Genomic DNA, 13,445 nt, shown 5'->3' with positions numbered 1-13,445 from the left:
TCTTCTTTAGTTTTTTTTTAACAAAAAAAAAATGAATTGGGTAGTACTTATCTGAATAATTGCTTTGTTAGAATTGAATTTTTTAAATTCTTGGAAATAAACTCATTTTCATTCGCTTTACATAAAGAATTACTTCTGTTGATCGTACTTTCCTTTTTAATGTGTTTCAAAAAGAATATTTTTTTCTTTTGTCAACTTTTTAATTTTAACTTAAAATATGGCATATTTTAGATTACAAGATTAAAGAACGTTTTAGTATCGTTTTCGATATAGAACTGGATAATAAAAAACTGCGTCTCTTTCTTCTTTTTTTTTTGAATCGGGCGAGATGATATGCTGAAACGGGCTATCCTTTTTTTAGGGTCATTAGGCTTCTTTTTTGGAGTGTATAAAGCCACGGAGCGATTCAGACATCTATCTTATTGTATTGACGCAATTGGAAGATCAGGATTCCTCCCTGAAGAGCGACAGAGTTCAGTTCAGATTTGACTGTTTGCAGCATGGGAGCAGATTCCCCAAAAAATCCCTCGGAACAATGGAAAAAAAAAGATATCTCGGTAACGAAAACTATAGGGGGCTGTATTGGGAGAGTTGCTTCTTTCTTTGACTTGGTTTGCCCACTTCAAAAGGTTTCCAGAAGACCTTATCCCTCAAACCACATGCATTTCGTTTGAGATCATAATATTCAATTTTTTTTTACTGTTTTAAACTCCGTAATAAATGAAAATTAGATAAATTAAAATCGAGGGGGTATATTCTCTAATAATTTTTAAATAAGTACTAAAGCATATAAGATAATTTGAATGGAAGTAAGAGTAATAATTACGTTGCCAAACACATACACAACTTCTTAAACTTGTCCCTAAATTTCAGTTTGTATCATTTGTCAGTTCAACTTACCTTGTAATATTTTAACCCTCCAACTCCATTTTTAATGTATCATTTAAACATAAAATGCTGACTGAATAGATTTGATTAGATTGTTCACCTTTTAAAGTGCGTGAAAGATCCTTTTAATGTTAATATTTGACATTTTTGTCGTTAGTAACCTTCTCTCCTAATTATTTATTTATTCTATCTTCTCTTCTATCATCTTTTTCCCTTCGTCCACCTTCTCTTCTAGTTAACTCTCTATGCAAAAGATATAATTTTTTATTTTATTTATATTATTCATTTTGTCTATATAAAATGTAAAATATCAATTATTTTCTATGTTATAAAGGATTAAATAAACTGTTAAAATAATAAGTAAAGAGCTAGAATGATGAGAACAATATCATATCAAAAATTAGAATTATAATTATCAATGATGTCAAATACTTTGTTGATGCCACGTAAATTGAAAATGCCAAACACATGGCCCCTTTACTTTATCCCAAAATTTTATTTTGGCATTCCAACTCAATCTTGTTTTATTTTAACCCTCCAATTCCATTTTCAATGTACCATTTAAACACAAATGTTGGTTGAACAGAATAATAAAATTATTCACCTTTTAAAACGCGTAAAAGATCATTTTTAACGTTAATATTTAATATTTTTATTGTTAACAACCTTCTCCACTATTTATTTTCTCCATCTTCCCTTCAACCCCATTTTTTCCTTCATCTACTTTACTTATCCATTTATTTTCTTCATCTAACTCCTTTTCTATTTAACTCTCTCTAGGCTAAAGATAATATTCTTTTTATTTTAATTTATATAATATATTCTACATGATTAAAATTATAAGTAAGAGCTAGATTGAGGAGAATAATATCATATCAAAATTTAAAATTATAATTACCCGAATGATATCAAATATTTTGTTGATGCTAAATAAAATTTTAAAAATGGATACATTCATGGTAACATAAACTCAATGTTTATATTAACTTGCGTTACTTATCGATCTCCACAATAAATTTTGTAACAATTGAATATAGCAAATTAATACATATTCTTATATTACTTAAAGATGATAAATCGATTCAATTGACGTGTGAAGTAAATTCGGATGACTTGTAGAAAACAAAACATGTGACGTTATGATTGGATTTTTTTTTACCCTTTTAATGTTTGTCTAACACATGCTGAACACTTATATTGGATATTTTTTGTGTGTTTAAATGGTACAAAAAATGATATTGATGGGTTAAAATGAAATTTAGCCTCTCTTCATTTCTTCTCGTCATATTTAGAATAATGCTTCCCTTTTTTTCTGTCATCTATCTTCTCTTCCTTATTGAACTATTAAGGTAAAAATACAGAATTTATTTTGACAAAATACTCTGAATTCTAGGAGAATTATAGTGATGAAGACTATAATTAAGAGGAAGACTATGAGTTAATATTTTATTTACATTAATTTAAAAGCTTTTATAACAAAAAGTTAAAATTATTTCTCTACAAACAATCGTAATATTAAAATGCATTTTGATATTTATCTATTTTACAATTTGATGCTGATCGGCCAAAAACAATATGTTTATAAAATCTCGAAAGAATAATTTCTTAAATAAATTAGCCAAATATAAATTATTTTTTCTTTGAATGCACTTTTATGAACAATTATTTTGATAAAAATATTTTTCAAAATAAATGATTTGACCGTTTACCCAATTATTCTCTAATCTTTTTGATTTTTAAGTATAACTATATCATGTTATTATTTTACATTGAAATTTGTACATTTTGAATTAAACAAAAGACTATCTTATACAATAACTAGATAAAGGAGTCCGTGCTAGCACAAATCCAATATATGTTATCTTTTTAATCTTAATTTATGAGACGCAAATAGAATTTGGAGAGTCAGCTAAATTTTAATATGATTTTTAGGTATTTTAAAGTGTTAATTATTGTGATTTATAATACTTTTTACGTAATTTTTTAATAATATATGCTACTCTAGTCATCTCAATTTATGTGGTACTGATAGAATTACGAGAGTCAGCCAATTTTTTTTATATGTTTTTTAAATTTGTAAGTTGTTAATTATTGTTATTTATATTACTTTTTACGTTATTTTCAAATAATATACGTTACTTCCTTTATCCAGACTCTCTGTTTTATGAGGCACTCACGAAATTTGAGAGCCAATCAAATGTTTTAGATATCTTAAATTATGAATTATTGTGATTTATTTTATATAATTTTTTAAATAATATATATTACTCTATTTGTCTCAATTTATGTGGCACATATAGAATTTAAAGATTCAACCAAATTTAAAATATGATTTTAAATATTTCAAGCTACTAATTATTGAGATTTACAGTATATTTTACGTCGTTGTTAAATAATACATGTTACTTCCTCTTTGTCATATTTTATGTGGCATCGATAAAATTTTAAGAGCCAATTAATTTTTTTATATCTTAAAAATATTTTAAATTGTTAATTATCATAATTTATAATAATTTTACACAATTACTAAATCTATAAAGCACTAAAAATAAGATAAGTAATTTAAACTAAAAACCATAGAAAAATTGTCGAACTACCGTTGAAGTCTTACATGCTATCTACATTGTCACTTTAAATTCCTCTTTAAGTAATCAAGCAATAATGTAGAAAAATAGAATATGGATGTGGAGTTTGAGAAAATAAAAAAGACTTTGAAATTATGTTATCTTAAATTAAAGATATATGTAATATATAAAAATATTTTTTTAAATTTACGATTTTAAATATATTATTTAGATGTAGGATATTCAAATTTAAAAAATTGTTAGAAAAAAAATCTTTTAAAACTAAAGTTTTTTACAAAAGTAAGATAAATAAATTAGAATTAAAAAAAAATACTATCTCTATTTATTTTAACTTATTCACTTTTAACCATGCACTTCTCTCAAGAAATAGTAATTAGTATAAATATTTAACCATAATATCTATATTAATTAATATATTATTTTAAATCATGAAAAATAATTTAGAAGTAATTAATGAATATCAAAAGATAAAATTTAAAAAAGAAAATGTTATTTCTTAATATATTAAAAATGGTAACCATTAAAAGTTTAAAAAAATATATTTTTAACTAGTATACATACTCGCGCGATGGGCGAATAATATGAAACTAATATTTTTGATCATTTCATATTGAAATATCTTGTTTGAGCATGTTAAAATCATATAACATTGAAATAAAAGTTCAACTATTATCGTATTTATCAATAAAATACAGAAAAAAAATATTTACGCTTACCCCTACACCCCACCCCCACCCTCAAACTTTTTTTTAAAAAAATATTTTGCTCTCCCCACACCTCCACCCCCACGACCCCTCCACCATCCATGACTCTAATACCCCGACCTCTAATTCAATTTATACGAAAAAAATACTCATATAATCGTAAAAAGAAAAGACTTTTAATTTTCATATTTTTTAATTATATTATTTAAAATCTAAAGATATAAGATTGTTAATATCTCCCCCCCTCCCTCAATTTTTTTTTAAAAAATATTCTACTCTCCCCACACCTCCACCCTAGGACACCTCCGCCACCCCATGACTCTAATACCCCGACCTCCAATCTAATTTATACGAAAAAAACATTCATGTAATCGTAAAAAGAAAAGACTTTTATTTTCACATTTTTTAACTTTTATTCTTCATATTTTTTAATTATATTATTCAAAATCTAAAGATATTAGATGGTTAATATCTCCCCCCCTCCTCTACCTCTAATCAAAATCTATATGAGTAAAAATAATTATGTAATTAACAATAAAGCTTTTGCGTTTAATATTTTTTTATTATATTATTTACAATATAAAGACTTTATGTAATCAAATGTATATATTGTTATCAAAAAGCTAAACGAACAAAATTAGAATAAGAAATATAACTTACTTGATTTCAGGTCAGGATATAGTAGGAAAATAATTTAGCCTATAATATGACCATCACTTATCTGCATATAAAAATAAAAATATTAAAACAAAAAAAAAAAATTAAAAAATTAAGAAATGAAGTAAATAAATTCGCCAGTATAGCTAATGATCATTTATATATAAAAAGAGAAGAAACTTAATATTAGATATAATTGTAGGAGCATATATAAGAAGAGGTTAAGAAGGTAGAATTTCATTCCAACTCAAATTTCATTTAAGTTTAAATTCAAATATAAAATTTACTTGTTAAAATAAAATCAATTTATTACTCGTTCTTATTTTTAATTTTTTAAATACAATCCAAATATTTTTTATAGTTAACAATAACTGAATAAAAGAGACCAATCTTTTTTCCACATTTTCTCCCTCTTTTTCTCGTTCTTCTTCTTTTCTTTATTTATTTTTTCTCGTTTTCTCCTTCTATTCTTTCTTTATTTTTTTTCTCGTTTCTTCTTCTTTTCTTTCTTTCCTTCTTTCTTTATTATTATTACTACTGCTACTACTTTTTTTTTATTATTATTATTAAAGATTATTATTATTATTGTTGATATCATATCTTCATTTTTTATTTAATATTTAAATCAAATATAATCAAATATATTTTATAACAATTTAAGGATATGTTTATGAAATAATCTGTCATGAATTTTTATAAATACGTATTTTTGTAAGTTATTATTGAACATACATCGCATCTTTAATTTTTTAATTGAATTGTATTTTTTGAAATTATCCATACTCCCAAATTTAAATTTAAATATATTTAATATTCTTCTAATTAAATATATTTATAATATCTGGATTTTTTTTAATGAAATAGTAAAAGTTCTAAAAGTAAGAGTTCATTTAGGATTCTTCTATTGTTTATTTTTATTTCTAAACTAATTATTTTTTTCTTTCTTTTCAAAAATCTAATGTATTTTTAAATTTAAATATTATTAGTCTTTCAATTCAATTTTTTATTACAATATTTATTATTAACTTTGTCTTAAAATTGTCAAGTGACCTTTTCAATAGCTTGCCACTACTTTTTGTATTTTAATTTGTTGGATGTGAAGTTTGAGAAAATAAACAAGACTTTGAAATTCTGTTATCCTAAATTAAAGATATATGTAATATATAAAAATATTTTTTAAATTTATGATTTTAAATATATTATTTAGATGTAGGATATTCAAATTAAAAAAATTGTTAGAAAAAATAAAACTAAAGTTTTTTAAAAAGTAAGATACATAAATTATAATTAAAAAAAATACTATCTCTATTTACTTTTACTTATCCATTTTGAACTATGCATTTCTCTTAAGAAATAATAATTAGTATGAATATTTAACCATAATATCTATATTAATTAATATATTATTTTAAATCTTGAGAAATAATTTAGAAGTAATTAATTAATATCAAAAGATAAAATTAAAAAAAGAAAATATTATTTCTTAATATATTAAAAATCGTAACTATTAAAAGTAAAAAAAAATATTATTTTTAAAACTGTGGAAAGCTAAAAACACATCAATTGTATGTAAGTAGTTGGGGGGTGGGGCACAGGCACGACCGAATAGCGTAATACTTTTTCCACTTAAGGGCTTTGGGCTTCCGAGACTTGTGACCCTGTCAGGTATCGCTCGATCGCCGTTGGTTTTTGATGATCGAGTAATGTCCGTTGCTTTCTTAGAGTTGAAGACGAAGACAAATGGAACTGCAAACGAAGGTCGCGCAAGCTGTTCACGTGCTAAATCACGATAGCCAATCGTGCAACCGTGTTGCTGCTAATCAATGGCTAGTACAGTTTCAGCAGACAGATTCTGCTTGGGAAGTTGCCACGTCCATCCTCACATCCAATTATCACCAGCAATTTGTCTGCGACTTTGAAGTCGAATTTTTTGCCGCTCAGATTCTCAAGCGAAAGGTGAGAGCCCAATAGATTCTTCTATTTTTTGCATATGAAAGGTCCAAACCTTCTCTTCATTTACATATTTTGGGGCCGCACGTTTGGGTTTCTCAATAGGGCAGGAAGCGGCGTGGAGCTTGTCAAATCCTTAGCCAGACGGGATAGGAAACATCTAAAGGGGCACACAACTTATTGTTTGAGAAGTTGTAATGGGGCGGATATCGAGCACACTCGATAGTAATCACTGATGGTCCTTAAATTTGATCAAATTCTTCGGACAGCAAAGAGGAATGTAATGGTAGTAAAAACAATTGCATCATCAATTTTGGACAAAATTGGGACGAACTAAGTTATTTGAGTATCTTGGTTAAGTTATCAAATTTTCCTTGTCCTTCTTTCTTTTATTTGTGTCAGGGAGATAATGGGGTTGCAATTATCTCAAACTTGCAGACTATTGATGTCTGTCATAGTGTTGTTTGATGCGTTTTAATTATTGTCTCTGGATTCTATGGGAACATATGGTGAAAGACTTGGGTTTATCCATCATTTTTTTCGTACATCTTAAGGTCATGATGTGTGATAATATTAGTTTTATTGAGATTATAACATGATTTACATCACTTAGGTTTGATTTGGTTTTATTCAATTACTATATTTATACCTATATTAGATCTAAACTTGCCTAGAATCAGTAGTTTACCAAAGTTATACCACTTGCAATTAATATATTTCCAACCAAGCTAGAGAGAATAGTCAAGTTTATGATTATTCACCTATTCTCATCAAGTACTCCTTTCTATTTGTAGACTCTGGCATCCTTCACAGAAGTCTGAATTCTTTTGTTGAATTTACAAAAAAGTTTTGTAGTTAAGTTGCTTCTACTAATCCACTGGAAAATAATCCCTGTTTCTATCCGTTTTGATTTCTCCTAGTAATATCAATGTAAAAGTATAGGTAGTAATCATTATATATCACTGATCCACTTCAGGCAAACTATGGTTTGTGGGCCAAGGTTCTCTTACTTAAGAATGCTAATTTATTGCAGAGAGGTTAGTCAAAGAATAATTGATGCACAATTGTTAAAATTCCTAAGGAAGTGAATTGTATGTAATTTTTGGCATAATCATTTGTGCTTCATTTGTACAATCTTTCGTAATGGTTTTCTATGAAAGACACCCATTCATCTATACAAATCGGGACCTTATGAGTGCACCGAAAAGAAATAAGGGGCTACTCTTTAACTGTACAAAATTCAATTCTACACCTTCAACAACTATTCTAAATGTTGGGAGGACTTGGGTCTAAAGATTTCAAGACTTCTAACAAAGCTCTTTTGGGTAAGTGGTTGTGGAGATTCGGGGTGGAGAGAGAAGCTTTATGGAAATGGGGTGAAAATGGATAAACATGGTATGGTGAAAGAGGGGTGGAGAATAAATGATATCACTATGCTTTTCGAGTGTGGATGAATGTAATGAAAACATTTCATTTAAAGTTGGGTTTGGAAGTAAGTTAGTTTTTGGGCCCAGAATTGGTGTGGGTGTTTGGTGTTAAAGAACGATTTTCCAATTTTGTATAGGGTCTCTTGCCAAAGAGATTTGTCTGAACAACAAGTTAGGGGAACACGAGGGGATATGACTTTTGGATTTGAGGTTCAAGAGGGATTCCAAGACTAGGAGGTGACCGGTCTTCCGAGGTTATTAGGTAGTCATTAAGTTCAGATGCATTTCCACAAACCTTACATACTCAAATGGCTGACTAACAAATGTTCTTGTCAAATTCCATTAAGGGCCTCGAATTGAATACATTTATAACAAACTTGTGTACGCTACAACTTTAGGGGAATTATTGATTTGATTTTATTAGGCATGGCGTGATTTGATAGATTAGATGAATGCCTTGAGTCAGTAATTTAACAAAGTTATATACACTCTTAATTACTAGAAATTTCCAAACTCGAGAGAATAATTAAGCTTTTTTTAGAAGGTAACAATTTGTATATATTTATCAATAGAAATTAGGCGATTTTGCCAGTTTTTCGTGTGTGTTAACCAACAAATTTTTTAGGTGCCGGGGGTCCGGGTCGGATTTTCTTGGATTTTTCCATAGTAGCATCCGTAACGACCTAGAGAACGACTTTAGTAGCCCCGACGGCGCTTTAGAGGGGTTTAAGAGCATTTTATTGGCGACGCAATAGGAATTAGACAATTTTACCAGTTTTTTGTGTGTGTTAGCCCACGAATTTTTTAGGTGTCGGGGGTCCGGATAGAATTTTCTTGGATTCTTCAATAGTAGTGTCTCTAACGACCTGGGGAACGATTCTATTAGCTTCGGTGATGCTTTAGAGGGGTTTAAGAGCATTTGTTTGGCGACGCAATAGGAATTAGATAATTTTTCCAGTTTTTCGTGTTTGTTAGCCCACGAATTTTTTAGGTGTCGGTGGTCCGGGTTGAATTTTCTTGGATTCTTTAATAGTAATGTCCGTAACGACCTAGGGAACAACTTCAGTAGCCTCGATGGTGCTTTAGAGGGGTTTAGGAGCATTTTATTAGGGATGCAATAGGAAATAGACAATTTTGCCAGTTTTTCGTATGTGTTAGCCCACGGATTTTTTAGGTGCCAGGGGTCTGGGTCGAAATTTCCTAGATTTTTCCATAGTAGCGTCCATAACGACCTGGGGAACGACTCTAGTAGCCCCAGAGGCACTTTAGAAGGGTTTAGGAGCATTTTATTGGTAATAAAATAGGAATTAGGCGATTTTGCTAGTTTTTCGTGTGTGTTAGCACACAGATTTTTTAGGTGGCTGGGGTACGGGTCGAATTTTCTTAGATTCTTCAATAGTAACATTCGTAACACCCTAGGGAACGACTCCAGTAGCCGTGATGGCACTTTAGAGGGGTTTAGGAGCATTTTATTAGTGACCCAATAAGAGTTAGGCGATTTTGCCAGTTTTTCGTGTGTGTTAGCCCATAGATTTTTTAGGTGCCGGGGGTCTGGGTCGAATTTTGTTGGATTCTACAATAGTAACATCCGTAACGACCTAGGAAACGACTCCAATAGCCCCGGCGATGCTTTAGAGGAGTTTAGGAGCATTTTATTGGCGACACAATAGAAATTAGGCAATTTTGCTAGTTTTTCGTGTGTGTTAACCCATGGATTTTTTAGGTGCCGGGGGTTCGGGTCGAAAGTTTCTTGGATTCTTCCATAGTAGTGTCTATAACGACCTAGTGAACGACTCCAATAGCCATGGTGGCGCTTTAGAGGGGTTTAGGAGCATTTTATTGGCAATGCAATATGAATTAGGCAATTTTGCTAGTTTTTTGTATGTGTTGACCCACAGATTTTTTAGGTGCCGAGGGTCTGGGTCGAATTTTCTTGGATTCTTCCATTGTAACGTCCGTAAAGACCTAGGGAACGACTTCAGTAGCCCCGGCAGTGCTTTAGAGTGGTTTAGAAGTATTTTATTTGCGTCGCAATAAGAATTAGAGAATTTTGCCAGTTTTCGTGTGTGTTAGCCCACGGATCTTTTAGGTGCCAGGGGTCCGGGTCAAATTTTCTTGGATTATTCTATAGGCGCATCCGTAACGACCTAGGGAACGACTCCAGTAGCCCCGGAGGCACTTTAGAAGGGCTTAGGAGCATTTTATTGGCGACACAATAGGAATTAGGCAATTTTGCTAGTTTTTAGTTTGTGTTAGCCCACAGATTTTTTAGGTGTCGGGGGTCCGGGTTGAGTTTTCTTGGATTCTTTCATAGTAGCATCCGTAACGACCTGGAGAATGACTCTAGTAGCTCTAGAGGCACTTTATAGGGTTCTAGGAGCATTTTATTGGCAATAAAATAGGAATTAGGCGATTTTGCCAGTTTTTCATGTGTGTTAGCCCATGGAATTTTTAGGTGCCGGGGGTCCGGGTTGAATTTTCTTGGATTCTTCTATAGTAGCTTTCATAACGACCTAGGGAACGACTCCAGTAGCCCCGGTGGCACTTTAGAAGGATTTAGGAGCATTTTATTGGAGACGCAATAGGAATTAGGTGATTTTGCCAGTTTTTCGTGTGTGTTAGCCCTCACTTTTTTTAGGTGCCGGGGGTACGGGTTGAATTTTCTTGGATTCTTCCATACTAGCATCCGTAATGACCTAGGAAACGACTCCAGAAGACTCGACGACACTTTAGAGAGGTTTATGAGCATTTTATTGGTGATGCAATAGGAATTAGGCAATTTTGCCAGCTTTTCGTGTGTGTTAGCCCACAGATTTTATAGGTGCTGGGGTCTGGGTTGAATTTTTTTGAATTCTTCCATAGTAGAATCCGTAACGACTTAGAAAACGACTCTAGTAGCCTCAGTGGCGCTTTAGAAGGGTTTAGGAGTATTTTATTAGCAACGCAACAGGATTTAGGTGATTTTGCCAGTTTTTCGTATGTGTTAACTGACGGATTTTTTAGGTGTCGGGGGTCTGATCGAAATTTTCTTAGATTATTACATAGTAGCGTCCGTAACGACCTAGGGAACGACTTCAGTAGCCCCGACGGTGCTTTAGAGGGATTTAAGAACATTTTATTGGCGACGCATTAGGAATTAGGAAATTTTTCTATTTTTTCGTGTGTGTTAGCCCACAGTTTTTTAGGTATCGGGGTTCCGGGTCGAAATTTCTTAGATTGTTCCATAGTAACATCCGTAACGATCTAGGGAAAGAATCTAGTAGCCCTGGAGGCACTTTAGAGAGGTTTAGGAGCATTTGATTTGCAATAAAATAGGAATAAGGCGATTTTGCTAGTTTTTCGTGTTTGTTAGCCCAATGAATTTTTAGGTGCCAGGGGTACGGGTAGAATTTTCTTGGATTCTTCCATAGTAGCGTCCGTAACAACTTAGGAAATGACTTCAGTAGCCTCGGCGGCACTTTAGAAGGGTTTAGGAGCATTTTATTAGCGACGCAATAGGAATTAGACGATTTTACTAGTTTTTCGTGTGTTAAGCCCACAGATTTTTTAGATGCTGGGGGTCCGAATCGAATTTTCTTGGATTCTTCCTTAGCGTCCGTAATGACCTAGAGAATGACTCTAGTAGCCCCGATGGTGCTTTAGAATGGTTTAGAAGCATTTTATTGGCAATAAAATAGGAATTAGGTGATTTTGCCAGTTTTTTGTGTGTGTTAGCCCACAGATTTTTTAGGTGCCGGGGGTTCGGGTAGAAAGTTTCTTGGATTCTTCCATAGTAGTGTCTGTATCGACCTAGGGAACGACTTTAGTAGTCCCCATGGCGCTTTAGAGGGGTATAGGAGCATTTTATTGGCAACGCAATAAAAATTAGGCGATTTTGCCAATTTTTTTGTGTCTGTTAACCCACAGATTTTATAAGTGCCGGGGGTCCGAGTCGAAATTTTCTTGGATTTTTCCATAGTAGCATCTGTAACGACGTAGGGAACGACTTCTGTAGCCCCGTCGGAGCTTTAGAGGGGTTTAAGAGCATTTTATTGGCGACACAATAGGAATTAGGCTATTTTTCCAATTTTTTTATGTGTGTTAGCCCATAGATTTTGTTAGGTGGCGGGGGTACGGGTCGAATTTTCTTAGATTCTTCCATAGTAACATCCGTAACGACTTAGGGAACGAATTCAGTAGCCCCTGCAGCGCTTTAGAGGGGTTTAGGAGCATTTTATTAGCGACGTAATAGAAATTAGGCAATTTTGCGAGTTTTTCGTGTGTTAGCCCACATAATTTTTAGGTGCCGGGGGTTCGGGTCAAATTTTCTTAGATTCTTCCATAGTAGCATCCGTAAAAACCTAGGGAATGACTTTAGTAGCTCCAGCAGCGCTTTAGAGAGGTTTATGAGCATTTTATTAGCAACGCAATAGGAATTAGGCAATTTTGCTAGTTTTTCGTGTGTGTTAACCACGAATTTTTTAGGTGCAGGGGGTACAGGTCAAATTTTCTTAGATTCTTCCATAGTAGCGTCCGTAACGACCTAGGGAATGACTTCAGTAGCCCCGGTGGCTCTTTAGACGGGTTTAGGAGGATTTTATTGTAGACGCAAAAGGAATTAGGCAATTTTGTAAATTTTTCGTATGTGTTAGCCCACGAAATTTTTAGGTGCTGGGGGTCCGGGTCGAATTTTCTTGGATTCTTCCATATTAGCATCCGTAACGACCTAGGGAATGACCTCAGTAGCACCAAAGGCACTTTAGAAGGGTTTAGGAGCATTGTATTGACGGCGTAATAGGAATTAAGCGATTTTGTCAGTTTTGCATGTGTGTTAGCCCACAGATTTTTTAGGTGCCAGGGGTTCGGGTCAAAATTTCTTAGATTCTTCCATATTAGCATCCGTAAAAACCTAGGGAATGACTTTAGTAGCCCCAGCGGCGCTTTAGAGGGGTTTAAGAGCATTTTATTAGCAACGCAATAAGAATTAGGCAATTTTGCCAGTTTTTCATGTGTGTTAATCACGAATTTTTTAGGTGCCGGGGGTACGGGTCGAATTTTCTTGGATTCTTCCATAGTAGCGTCCGTAACGACCTAGGGAATGACTTCAGTAGCCCCAGTGGCTCTTTAGACGGGTTTAGGAGGATTTTATTGTAGACACAATAGGAATTAGGCAATTTTGTAAATTTTTCGTGTGTGTTAGCCCACGAATATTTTAGGTTCTAGGGGTCCGGGTCGAATTTTCTTAGATTATTTCA

This window comes from Solanum dulcamara, chromosome 4 (assembly GCF_947179165.1).
Source record: "Solanum dulcamara chromosome 4, daSolDulc1.2, whole genome shotgun sequence".
Taxonomy (NCBI): domain Eukaryota; kingdom Viridiplantae; phylum Streptophyta; class Magnoliopsida; order Solanales; family Solanaceae; genus Solanum; species Solanum dulcamara.
This window is presented reverse-complemented; position numbering follows the sequence as displayed.